This window comes from Erinaceus europaeus, chromosome 3 (assembly GCF_950295315.1).
Source record: "Erinaceus europaeus chromosome 3, mEriEur2.1, whole genome shotgun sequence".
Classification (NCBI taxonomy): domain Eukaryota; kingdom Metazoa; phylum Chordata; class Mammalia; order Eulipotyphla; family Erinaceidae; genus Erinaceus; species Erinaceus europaeus.
In genome coordinates, this window is record NC_080164.1 from 173,180,456 (window position 1) to 173,193,014 (window position 12,559).

Here is a 12,559-nt window from a genome sequence, read left to right on the forward strand (position 1 = left end):
AGTTATCATAAATTTTGTACTTACACTTGTCGTTTTCGACGGGTTAGGTTGTTTCCGCCAGGCTGGCTTCACGGGCAGGTAACAGACGACCAGGGACTCATAGTTGAGCTGTAGGCAGTATCTCTTTATTCATGCAGGACGCAGCACAATCTAAGACGAGCTAAGCTAAACTCAAGGTAAAGTACTCTAAAACTCACAATGCTGTCTTTATATATACTTGCCAAGTAGGGTGGAAACAGGGTGTGACATAGAGAGGGTGGAGAGAAAAGTGACTGGTGACAATCAGAGTGTGACAAGGAGAGGATCAGGGTGTGACAAGGAGGGGGGGTGGAGCAAAAACATATCATGAAACAGTGGGGATTGAACCAATGCCCTGGAGGGAGGTGCTTGTCAACAGCGGTTATATAAATAGAATAGTGTTAAGCAGGGGGGATTTAAACCAAATGAAACAGAAGGGGTCTCATGCATACCAACATACACTGATACTCAGCTGCTTAAAATTAACTCCTGCTTAAAAATAACTCACTTCATATGGACATCTAATCTTTGACAACAGTGTCCAGACTATTAAATGGGGAAAGCAGAGTCTCTTCAACAAATGGTGTTAGAAAAATTGGGTTGAAACATGCAGAAGAATGAAACTGAACCACCGTATCACCAAAAACCAAAGTAGATTCCAAATGGATCAAGGACTTGGATGTTAGACCAGAAACTATCAGATACTTAGAGGAAAATATTGGCAACATCCTTTTCCATCCAAATTTTAAAGGTATCTTCAATGATACAAGTCCAAGTACAAAGAAGGTTAGAACAAAAAATAAACTAATGGAACTACATCTATTTAAGAAACTTCTGCACAGCAAAAGAAACCACGATCCAAACAAAGAGACCCCTTATAGAATGGGAGAAGATCTTCATATGCCATACATCAGTCAATAGGCTAATAAGCAAAATATATAAAGAGCTTGCCAAACTCAGAAAAAAAAAGACCCCACTCAAATATAGGTAGAATATTCACCAAAGAAGAAATCCAAAAGGCCAGCAAACATGAAAAAAGGCTCCAAGTCATTGATTGTCAGAGAAATGCAAATAAAGACAATGAGATACCACTTCACTCCCCTGAGAATGTCATACATCAGAAAAGGTAGCAGCAACAGATGCTGAAGAAATTGTGGGAACAAAGGTACCTTCCTGCATTGCTGGTGGGAATGAAAATTGGTCCAACCCCTGTGGAGAACAGTCTGGAGAACTCTCAGAAGATTAGAAGTGAATCTTTCCTCTGACCCTGCAATTCCTCTCCTAGGTATATATCCTAAGGAACCAATCACACCCATCCAGAAAGATGTATTTATGCCTTTGTTCATAGCAGCACAATTAGTAATAGCCAAAATCTGGAAGCAACCCAGGTGGCCAACGACAGATGAATGGCTGAGCAAGTTATGGTCTATATACACAATGGAATGCTTCCCAGTTACTAAAAATGGTGACTTCACTTTCTTCACCTCATTTTGGATCGAACTTGAAGGAATTATGTTCGATAAGTAGAAATAGAAGGATAATATAGGATGACTGCACTCATAGAAGTTGAAAAATACTACCATGATGCCGGCCTGACTTCCCTGGGCAGACGACCTCACCAGTGTGTCCTGGAAGCCCACCATCCCAGAACCCCACCTTACTAGGGAAAGATAGAAGCAGGCTGAGGGTGTGGATCCACCTGTCTACACCCATGTCCAGTAGAGAAGCAATTACAGAAGTCAGAACTCCCACCTTCTACACCCCATAGAGATCTTTAGTCCGTACTCCCAGAGGGATAATATGGAAGCTTCCGATGGAGGGGATGGGGTATGTCACTCTGGTGGTGGGAACTGTATAAATTGGACCCCTCTTATCCCACAGTCTTGTCAATCATTATTGAATTACTAATTTAAAAAAAAGTTTTAAAATAAGAAACTTTAAATAAGAAACGGTGGTAGCACAGCGGGTTAAGCACACGTGGTACAAAGTGCAAAGACAGGCATGAGGATCCCGGTTTGAGCCCCTGGCTCCCCATCTCCAGAGGAGTTGCTTCACAGGCGGTGAAGCAGGTCTTCAGGTGTCTATCTTTCTCTCCTCCTCTCTATCTCCCCCCCTCCATTTCTCTCTGTCCTATCTAACAACGATGAAGACAACAACAATAACTACAACAATAAAACAACAAGGGCAAGGGCAACAAAAAGGAATAAATAAATAAATATCTTCTAAAAAAAAAAAAAAGAAAACACATACCCTAACTTGAACTGGGCCTGGTGTATAGCTCCAAAGTAAAAGACTCTGGGGTGGTGGTGGTGGAGTTGGTGGTGGTGGGTGGGGGTTTCAGGTCCTAGAACATGATGGCAGAGGAAGACCTAGAGGCATTTGAATTGTTACATGGAAAACTGAGAAATGTTACATGTGTACAAACTACTGTATTTTACTGTTGACTGTAAAGCATTAATCCTCCCAATATAGAAAAAAAAAAAGAACAAAGGATAATTGTTGCTGGAGGTCATGAGTTAGAAAAATTGAGTTCAGTGAGTATTGAATTTCAGCTTTGCAAGATGCAAAGGTTCTAGAGATCTCTGTTGCACAATAATGTGCATATGCTTAACACTGAAAAATGGTCAGATGCTAAATTTTATGCTCTATGTTTTTGGCTACAATTAAAAATTGTACAAAGGGGTACCAGGTGATGGCACAGTGGGTTAAGCACACATGGCAAGAGGCGCCAAGTACCAGCATAAGGATCCTGGTTTGAGCCCCCGTTCCCCATTTGCAGAAGGGTCACTTTACAAGCAGTGAGGCAAGTCTGCAGAAGTGTATCTTCCTCTCCCTGTCTCTGTCTTCCCCTTCTCTCTCAGTTTCTCTCTGTCCTATCCAACAACAATAGCAATAACGACAGTAATAACAACATGGCAACAAGGGCAACAAAAATGGGAAAAATGACCTCCAGGAGCATTGGATTCATAGTGCAGGCACCGAGTTTCAGTTATAACCCTGGAGGAAATAATAATAATAATAATAAAGCAAGGTATTGAAGCAGACAATATATTATTGTAAAAAGATCCAGTGGCCCTCTTTCACCTAGAAACAAATCTGAAAATGTACAAAAATGAGAAGTAATCATAGTGTTCTACTAGGCTCTAGGATAATCAGTATATTCGATGGAACCAGCAAAGTATGTATGACTATTGATTTAACCAGAATTCACAATATATATACATTTATTTAACATACTTAATTCCCTATTGACTGAAAAGCAAATTTGATTGTATTTGTGGGAAAGGAGGAAAACTCACATGGTTGTTAAACAGTAGTGCTAAAGCCAAAACATTCTCTGTTAGAACTGAGTAAGGCCCTTCTAGAATGACTATTATAACAAAATCCTGTTATGCTTATTATTGAGGAAGGAAGGAGACGATTGGGATTTAGGATTTACAGGTAGAGAGAATTGGCTGGGGAACTTAGCTGTGCAAGTTCTAAAGGACTGAAACTTCATTTGCTTTATGTTGATGTTTAGTGCATCTAAGAAACCCCTAAGGAATGAAAATCTCCCTTATGGCGAATTTTGAGAATGACTAAAGCTAAGAAAAGTAATACATTGATTTGCATAATAAACCACAATTGTGATGGACAGGCAGAAGATGAAAAAGAGATGGGAGGAGGACTTCAGAAAGACAGATGTAATCAGTGAAAGTACTGTTATGGGGTTGTACTTGTAAGGAAGCCTTAGTCAGGAGGTGAAAAAGAAAAACATGTATGAGAATTCAATTGAAAAGTAGATGGGAAGGGGCTAGAAGTCTCACTTACTGCCTGAGTGAGTATACAAATGACTGAGCGTCCCAGCTTCAGGGACTTTGTTTTCTTAATCTGAAGAAGTAATACTGTAGATTAAAACATACATGGATACATATGGGTATAGGGTAGAGAAGTTTAATCAAGATGTAAATTATGTAACATACTATATCTGAAAAAATATTTGTAATCTGAGGATCTCTACAGAATGTTAACTTTTCTAGTACTGTAGTGAAGGACATTTGAATATTCTTTCATGCTTTTGCTTTGCAAAAAGCCATTCAAACATGTTGAAGTAATTTTACCATAGTGGAAGGCAATGTCAGGCCTTCAGTAAGAAGTTATATCAATAGGGGGAAAATGACAAAGCTTAATGGTAGATTAATTTCATGCTGACATGACATGTTGACAGAAGTTAAGTGTTGCTTTTTTTCTTAATTTCAGAAAACGTTGTTATGCTTCTAAAAGGAAACTAGTAAGGAAGAGATCATAGTGGAAAAGCTAAATTTGATTTTATCATTCAAAAAAGTCACTTGAAAGAGTTGAGGATTTTGATTTCTTTGGTAAGCTTGTGGAGAAGCTACATGGAGAAATGGTTGACTTCCCCAGTTTGGAAATATTTAAGTGTTTACTAAGCAGTTTATCAATTCTTCTCATATCTTCTCCTAATGTGGTTACATGTAGACTGTTTTCATGGTTTCAACAAAGAGACATTAGATGCCTGCTGACTTGTTTGCCTAGAAATTGAAATTCAGCTTCTATTTACTACTCTCTTGAGAACTTTTGGTCTAAGAACTTCCACAGTTTGCTTGCTTTGATAGAGCATTGTTCCCTTTTTAATTTTTTTTTGGTATTATCTTTTTTTTTATTTAAGAAAGGATACATTAACAAAACCGTAGGATAGGAGGGGTACAACTCCACACAATTCCCACCACCTGATCTCCATATCCCAACCCCACCCCTGATAGCTTTCCCATTCTCTATCCCGCTGGGAGTATGGACCCAGGCATTGTGGGTTGCAGAAGATGGAAGGCCTGGCTTCTGTAATTGCTTCCCCAGTGAACATGGGCATTGACTGGTTGATCCATACTCCCAGTCTGCCTCTGTCTTTCCCTAGTAGGGTGGGTCTCTGGGGAAGCGGGGCTTCAGGACACATTGGTGGGGTCGTCAGTCCAGGGAAGTCTGGTCGGCAGCATGCTGGTATTCGGAACCTGGTGGCTGAAAAGAGAGTTAACATACAAAGCCAAACAAATTGTTGATCATGGACCTAAAGGCTGGAATAGTGCAGATGAAGTGTTGGGGGGTACTCACTGCAGACTATTGTGTATTTTTGCTTTCAGGTATATATTTTGCCCTGGTTTATGGACACTTGTGAACATATGCTCTATCTCAGGGGACCTGGTCTGTATCTAGGTTTGGGGACTTTATTGGGGAGTGGACCACCTGGAATGGAATTAGAGAATACTATGAAAGGAAAGGTCTCACTTGAATGATGAAGCTGAAGGGTTGTCATTCCACACCTGAAGTCTCTGGACACAGTCTAAAGTGAAGCATGCTGGGGTGACACTCCTTGTGTTGATTAGGTTGTGATCGGTGGATGCAATATTGATATGAATTGAGAAAAGCATGCAGGAAAGTGCACCCCACCCTAAGGTTCCAGGACTGGGGGAAATATAGGCTCTATAGTGGAAATGGGAGGTTCCTGCTGTCTTAGGGTTCAAGAAGACAATGGATAGTTATTGTTCAATATCATTACATTATTTGATAATTGGGTTAACTTTGAAAAGTCCTTTTGTTAGGATTTGCTGTATACTACCCAGCATCTTGTATATAGCTGTGCCACTGGATGCTTCTGTTCTACCTGGTCTAGACTTTTGAGAGAGTCAGCATATCAAAGACTCAGCCTATGTACTAAAAAGATTCAGTCTGTGTTTCTAGACATATGATCATCTCTCCCCTCTCATATTAATTAAATAGTGGTTTATATGACTACACTTTAATAGGAGTGTACATAAACACCATTCCCACCACCAAAAGACTGTGTCCCATCCCACCCACCCCTACCCCCTGCCACCCCACGAAGCCAAATGTCCACCCTCCCCCCCACCACAGGGTTTTCACTTTGGTGCCCTACTCTCAATTTAATCAGATCCTGCTTTTAGTTTCCCTGTTCTTCTTTCTCAACTTCTGTTGATGAGTGGTATCTTCCCATACTCTGTCTTTCTGACTTAGCTCACTTAACATAATTCCTTCTAGCTCTGTCCAAGATTGGTCAGATAAGGTGGGTTCATTGTTCTTAATAGCTGCATATATCTTTATTTATCTTAGGATAGAAATAGCCAGAAATCAAGAGGGAAGGCAGAGACAGAGTGGGTGAGAGACGAAAGACACCTGCAACACTGCTTTACAACTCGCTTCACTACTTGCTCAATATAACATGTGCATTCTACTAGGTGCACCACCACCCGGCCCCAAGCTTTGTTTCCAAGCAAATATTTCTTCATTAAACATTTTCTTCCTGTAGAATCTATTGTCCTCCTACAGGTTGAGACATTTTGCTTTAGGACACAACATAAAGTCTGGCACTGAAAAGTGTTTTTGTCAAAACCCTTCTATTGGGATGCAAAGAAATCATCTTGTACCCCTCTGGATTCTTTAGAGAGTGGACAGTCAAACAAGCATGAAGCAGATGGGTAAGAGAAAATGTTACATGAAATTTACTGAAAATATGTATTTTTTTCTGGAAAGACCTAGGAACCCTGAGTTCATTTACCACATATTCTTAGACAGCATCTTTTCCTTTGAAAGGTTTATTAATTTTATTTATTGTAGTGAGAGAAAGATACCAGAACAATGCTGAGTTCTAGCATATGACTGTGGTAATCAAGAGCCTCAGGTATAAAAATCCCAGTCTCTTGACTATGGAGCCATTTTCTCAGTCAAAAGACTGTTTAAATCAGTGAACATCATTGGGAACATAAACTTAAGGACTGTGCGTTGAAATGAAAACATTACGCCTCTAAAGGATATGTTAATTTTGAGTTTCATCACACCCTTATTTAACAATGTATACTATGAATTGGTGAAGGTAGATACAACTTTTTTTTCTCCTCACCTCTGTACCCACACTCCTTAACAGTTTGCTTGGTACATGGCAAATACTTATCAATCTTTTGTAAAATTTGCTGTTGAATAAGAAAGTTGAAAGGATCTGTCAAGAAGCATATCAAAGCTCCAAGTGCACTTTTACCTCATCCTGGTGATACAACTTCTTTCTAAATGTATTTAAGGTGTAGAAAAAAAAACAAACAAAAACTAAAACCAGCCAACCAACCAACCAAACAAAAAACCCAAAGAGCTCTAACTCTTACCTGGCCTTGTCTCTTACAGTGGTGAAACTAACAAATTAAGATAGGTGTGATATAGCAAGTAACATTGTGCCAACCAAGCACTTCTGAAGTGACATTTCTTAGAATATGTAGGTGGTTAAAGTGAGCTGATGGAGAAAAACATTTTTTAAAAGCCTGGTCTGACTTCTCAGGTTTCCAGTGCAATTATTTGAAGAGATCTCAAGTTGGAAGAAATTCACTCTGTAACTAACCAGTTGAGTGCTTTGACAGAGCACTTTTCAGATAAAAGTATTTATATAAGCCTGTTTCCATAGTATCTAGGCTCTCTGAAGCCTTTTCTTAGCATAAGACAAAAAAAATGTTTTAGAATATTCAGGTGATTTCCATTAGGATCTGTTCCCTGAAAACCCTTGACTAGTTCCGAGCTCTTTTTGGGACTCCAGGAAGATAAAGACCTAGAGGAAGATCAAATTTGATAGTAAAGGAAACTTTTCCCAAAAGATGGGCAAGAGAACTCTAGGATAACAGTTACATCATTTTAGAATTAGGTTTAGATGTTTCTGATCTATGTATGTCATGTGAAGATCTTCTCCCATTCTGTGAGGGGTCTCTTTGTTTGTGTGATCATTTCTTTGGCTGTGCAGAAGCTTTTCAACTCGATGTAGTCCCACTGATTTGTTTCTGCTTTAGTCTTCCTTGCAGTTGGGTTTGTTTCATCAAAGATGTCCTTGAGGTTTCATGACCACAGAACTTCTGTTCAGAAAACAGGAGCTGAGCAAAATATAACCATAAATGATGTTGCAGTCCAAATGCAGGGAACATTTTCTGGTGAATGACTTTTTTTTAAGAGTGTAAATGGAGAGGGAGAATGTTCTGATCAGAAAGTATCAGAGGATTTAGTAAAAATTTAGGGTATAGTAAAAATAAATGTACAGAAATAATATTATGATTAAGGATTCACGAGTTAATCAGATAGACTTAGTTCCTTTTAAAAAATGTAAATGACTTATAGAAACAACTTAAAATTTAAGGTCTTGTTCTCACTGGACATGACCATGATGTGGGACTATGTGAAAGCTTGGTAGAGCTTAGAGAAGCTCCCCCCCCCCATCCTCAGATGGAGGTCTGGAAAGACACCCCACTTGTTAGCCTCTCTCATCATAGAAATGAGCCAAGAGGGAAAAAGTCTCCCAGACTAAGCTTGCCTTGTTAGCCTCCCAGGCTCACAGAAAACCTGCAGACCTCTTGCACTTAGTTTCTCCCTGCTGGTAGGCCACATGGCTGCCTGCTTTAAGGTTCATTCACAAAGGAGAAACACACTCCATCTTACATCTCAAACACCAGACAGAGAAAATCCCCAAAACTTCTATTTCCTTATGTCCCTTGATATCTATGATTTACATCAATTTTTGTTTATCTTCTCTCCATCTCACCTTACTGGTTTAACCCCTATGCCTCTTTCAAATACCTTTAGATAATTAACCTGTTTGCATCATGGAGACTAATTATCTTGACCTTTATGTATCTGCATCAATTCTTGTCATACCAGCCTCTTACCATAGGGGCAAGCTGACCTTTAAGCAACCTGTAATTTCTGACATATTTGAAAAGTTCTTTGTTTAAATCTCTGTATATACCCAAGCCCACCTCTGAATAAATTGAGAGTGTTTGTATCAGAATCCTCCCCGAGTCTCTTTCTTTATCACACAGTCTCTTGAGCCTAGTGATGGAGTCTTGGTAAACTTACCTTCCTGCCTGAGAGTCACCCCAAGTGAGCCCCAGCACCATGATATTCTTCTTTTTTGTTTTTTTTTTTTTTTGGTCTCTTTCCTGGGTTATATTGCTGGGGCTTGGTGCTGGTGCTATGAATCCACTGCTCCTGGTGTCCTTTTTTTTTCTTTTTTGTTACTCTATAGGACAGAGGAGAGGGAGGTGGAGGGATAGAGAGAGATAAACACCCACAGACCTGCTTAACTACTTGTGAAGTGCCCTCCCTTCATGTGGGGAGCTGGGGGCTGGAACCTAGATCCTTGTATGAGTCCTTGTGCTTAGTACTATGTGTGTTTATCTGGGTGCTCCACAAGGAGCCCCATGACTATGGTATTCTTAACATCTGTATAGTATAAATACTACCATCATCCTCTGAAATATTGTTTTTTCTTTTCTTTTCTTTTCTATTTTTTTTTACCACTTTACTGGGGAGATAATGGTTTACAGGACAGCTGTTGACACAGAGGTCTGGTCTGCCATCTCCCCATGATATGTGTCTGCATAACACTCTCACCGCGCACCCCAGTCCTCCTCCCCCATGGTGTACTGGATAACCAGGGCCCTCACCTTCACCAGCCCCTAGTCCTGAGTGAACTCAGGTCTTCAGATTTGCATAAAAAATGTTCCCCAGGCCCATTTTTAAAAGAAAAAAAAATCATGGATTAAGAGATGATGGATGGACACATGCCAATAGCAGAGAGACACCACAGCCCCTCTCCACCATCAGTGGAATTGTCCCTTGGGCTCCTGTGTGTTTCTGGTACTCACATCCAGGGCATTATACACAGCAGGGTGCATGCTCTACTGTGTGAGCCATCTTCTAGCCACTGTATCTCTCTCTCTGTTTGCCTATAATTAGTTTATCAATCAATCAGTCAGCTAGATTTTATTATCTGCCCTCTAAAAGTGGGGAACCCAGGGAAGCTGGTAGAAAAATTCAGCCTTAAGTAAGTCCAGAGGCCTGAGGTCTGTGAGTACAGATGAGGTCTATGAGTACAGAATATTAATTCAAGAACAAGAGAAGCTGCCATAAGATCAGATATTTCAGGTCAATCCGTGAGTCAGTGAATCAGGGTAAACTGAGATGAAGGCTACCTTCCTCTACCTTTTCTTCTATTGATGCCTGCTTTGGATGGGATGTTACCTATCCTCATTGAGCTGTGCAGTCTAATTTATTAAATCAATTTAATGGAATGTTAATCTCCTTTTGGAACACCCTCAGATACGTACCCCAGAAATGATACTTAACTTGGGCACCTGTGACTCACTTAAGTTGACACAGAAAATTAACCAGTACAGGGAGAGCCAGGAAGAGTCATTTGCCATTTTGTTGAAGCCACATGATTTTTCTATTCTAATGATAAAACATTCACAGCACTGAGAGACCATATGCTTCACTTACATGTCACATCTAGCAGTAGTGAAATTAGTACTACTTTGAAATTTCCCATCCTTCATTCAGAGCCTTTCCTACTATTTATCACTTTTCCTTATGGAGCTGAGAGTGTATTAATGTTTGTATGTTCTTTGAAGTGTCATCTGCCATCTGTGACTTATGTCTTGGTATATCACAGTCTGTATGACACATTTGCTCAAAATGAGTCACATCTTTGATGACTCTACACCAACTTGGCCTGCAGCCATTTTTCCTCAGTACTTTACAACCACACTACACTGCCTTATTGGGGTCTTCAAAAATTCAGGGAGAAGCTCTTACTGAAGATTTCCTTTTTGCTTTGTGAATTCCTTTTCACTTTGTAGTGAAATTTCTTTCTCACATTGTGGTGGCATGTATAGATTCTAAAGTCGCTGGGCCAAGTTTTTGTACACTTTCAGTTTTTCACTGGAGTCTTCAAAAATACCTAGCTCTTCTCCTAAATTCTCCTAAATTTTGCAAACTCTGGTATTTGTGACTCCCTTTGATGGGAACACAGTAACCTTTATATTCTTTTTTTTTCAATCACTATGTCTCAATATGAACCTCATGTGTTATCTCTAACTTACCTCTTGGCCATTCACACATAGATCATGGCCTTTCTTATCTGTCTTTTCCTACTCATTTGGTACCTCATTGTTTCCACACTGATTTATTTCTTCCTCTGTGGCAATTTATCTTTATACTTCTAAATGTTAACATTAAGCACTCTGGAATTATCCTTGATTTTTCTCCCATACTCATAGCAAGTCTAACAGTTTATCCTACTAGTTTTTTCCTCCTAGAATATTTCTAGAAAGCAACACTGTAAAAAAAAACATACTATTTTTACTTTTTTGGGGGGTGTTATCATATCACTATAAGTCATCTTAATTTTCACTGCCAATCAAATCATTGATCTCTGAGCTTCAGACTTTATCCTTTAGTCCATCTTTTGAGAGCAGCCAACATTTTTTTTTCTTGTCCTCATAAGGGTGCATTTCCATATTTCCCCAAGATAGATATCTCAGCATTTACTCTCATACAAACCACCATCTTGTTCTGTGATAGGGACTTAAGTTGGCAACCTTACCTTGCCAACCTTCCGCTTTCTGAGTCCCCAAATCTGTTGTGATAGACTCTTGAGAATTCAACCTGTAACCTGTATTATGCTATTCTTTGTTTCTTCGATGCCATCTGCAAATGAGGTCGAACATCCAGTATTCATCATTCTTCTGGTGTATTTCACTCAACATGATTCCCTCTAGTTCCTTCCATGTTCTTGCAATGGATATGATGCCATTGTTTCTTACAGCTGTGCAGTATTCCATTGAAACATGATCATTTTAATACAGAAGGCATAGCTTGCTTCTTCAGTATTGGAGGTCTTTGCTCTTTGAGATGGTTCACAAGATTTGACTCCTTAGATTCAGTCTTGTCAAATTTTGTGTTGCAGAAACATTTCTCTTAATCAGTCTGCTCGTTCTGGTTCCCATTTTATTCCTCTAATAATTCTGGCTGCCTCATCTTTTAACCTTTGCTGTTCCTTCTGTCTGAAATGCTGACCCAGCACCCATTCCTCCCACCTGCCCATGCCCAGTCTCCCTCACCCCAGTATCTACAGAGCTTACTTGTCTGTCTTCAGGACTCTTTGCTTTCCTCATGGAAACGGTAATGAAACTGAAGAAGGACCAAAGAGCAGCTTTCTGGACGTCAGCAACAGTGGGCAAGCACCATTAACTTAAATCTACAAATTCTCCAACTTGCTGCTTTTGCTTTTTCATTATTATTGGAGTGGGATTCTAACTTCTAAATTTGGGTAGCATTTTGGTATCTTTAGTCTTTTTAGGACTTCCTGAGACTGAGATTTACCTGAGACCGACCGAGTAGGAGTTTTAGCTAGTCAGGTTCTCCATGAGGGCAAATGACTTCCTGTCCCTAAAGGAAAGTTTGAAGGGAAAATAGGAGGTTAAAAAAATGGGGCCACTGGCTGGAGAGGCAGCATAATTGTTATGTAAAAAACGTTTATGCCTGAGGCTCTGGCATACAAAGATCTATCTCCATCACCACTTTAAACCAAACTTGAGTAGTGCTCTTGTCGTTGTGTCTCATTAAAGTAAGATAAATAAAATATGTTTTAAATGGGGTTTTTCTTTATATCACTCACTGAGTCTTACTTTTTTAACTTTGATGTATAAATGAATACATTAAC

At 39.6% G+C, this 12,559-nt stretch overlaps 1 long non-coding RNA gene across 1 annotated transcript in view; it reads left to right on the top strand.

Moving 5' to 3' along the window:
• The window catches only part of LOC132537726 (uncharacterized), a 215,740-nt gene that overhangs the window by 65,752 nt on the left and 137,429 nt on the right, over positions 1-12,559 (top strand). The window lies entirely within an intron of this gene.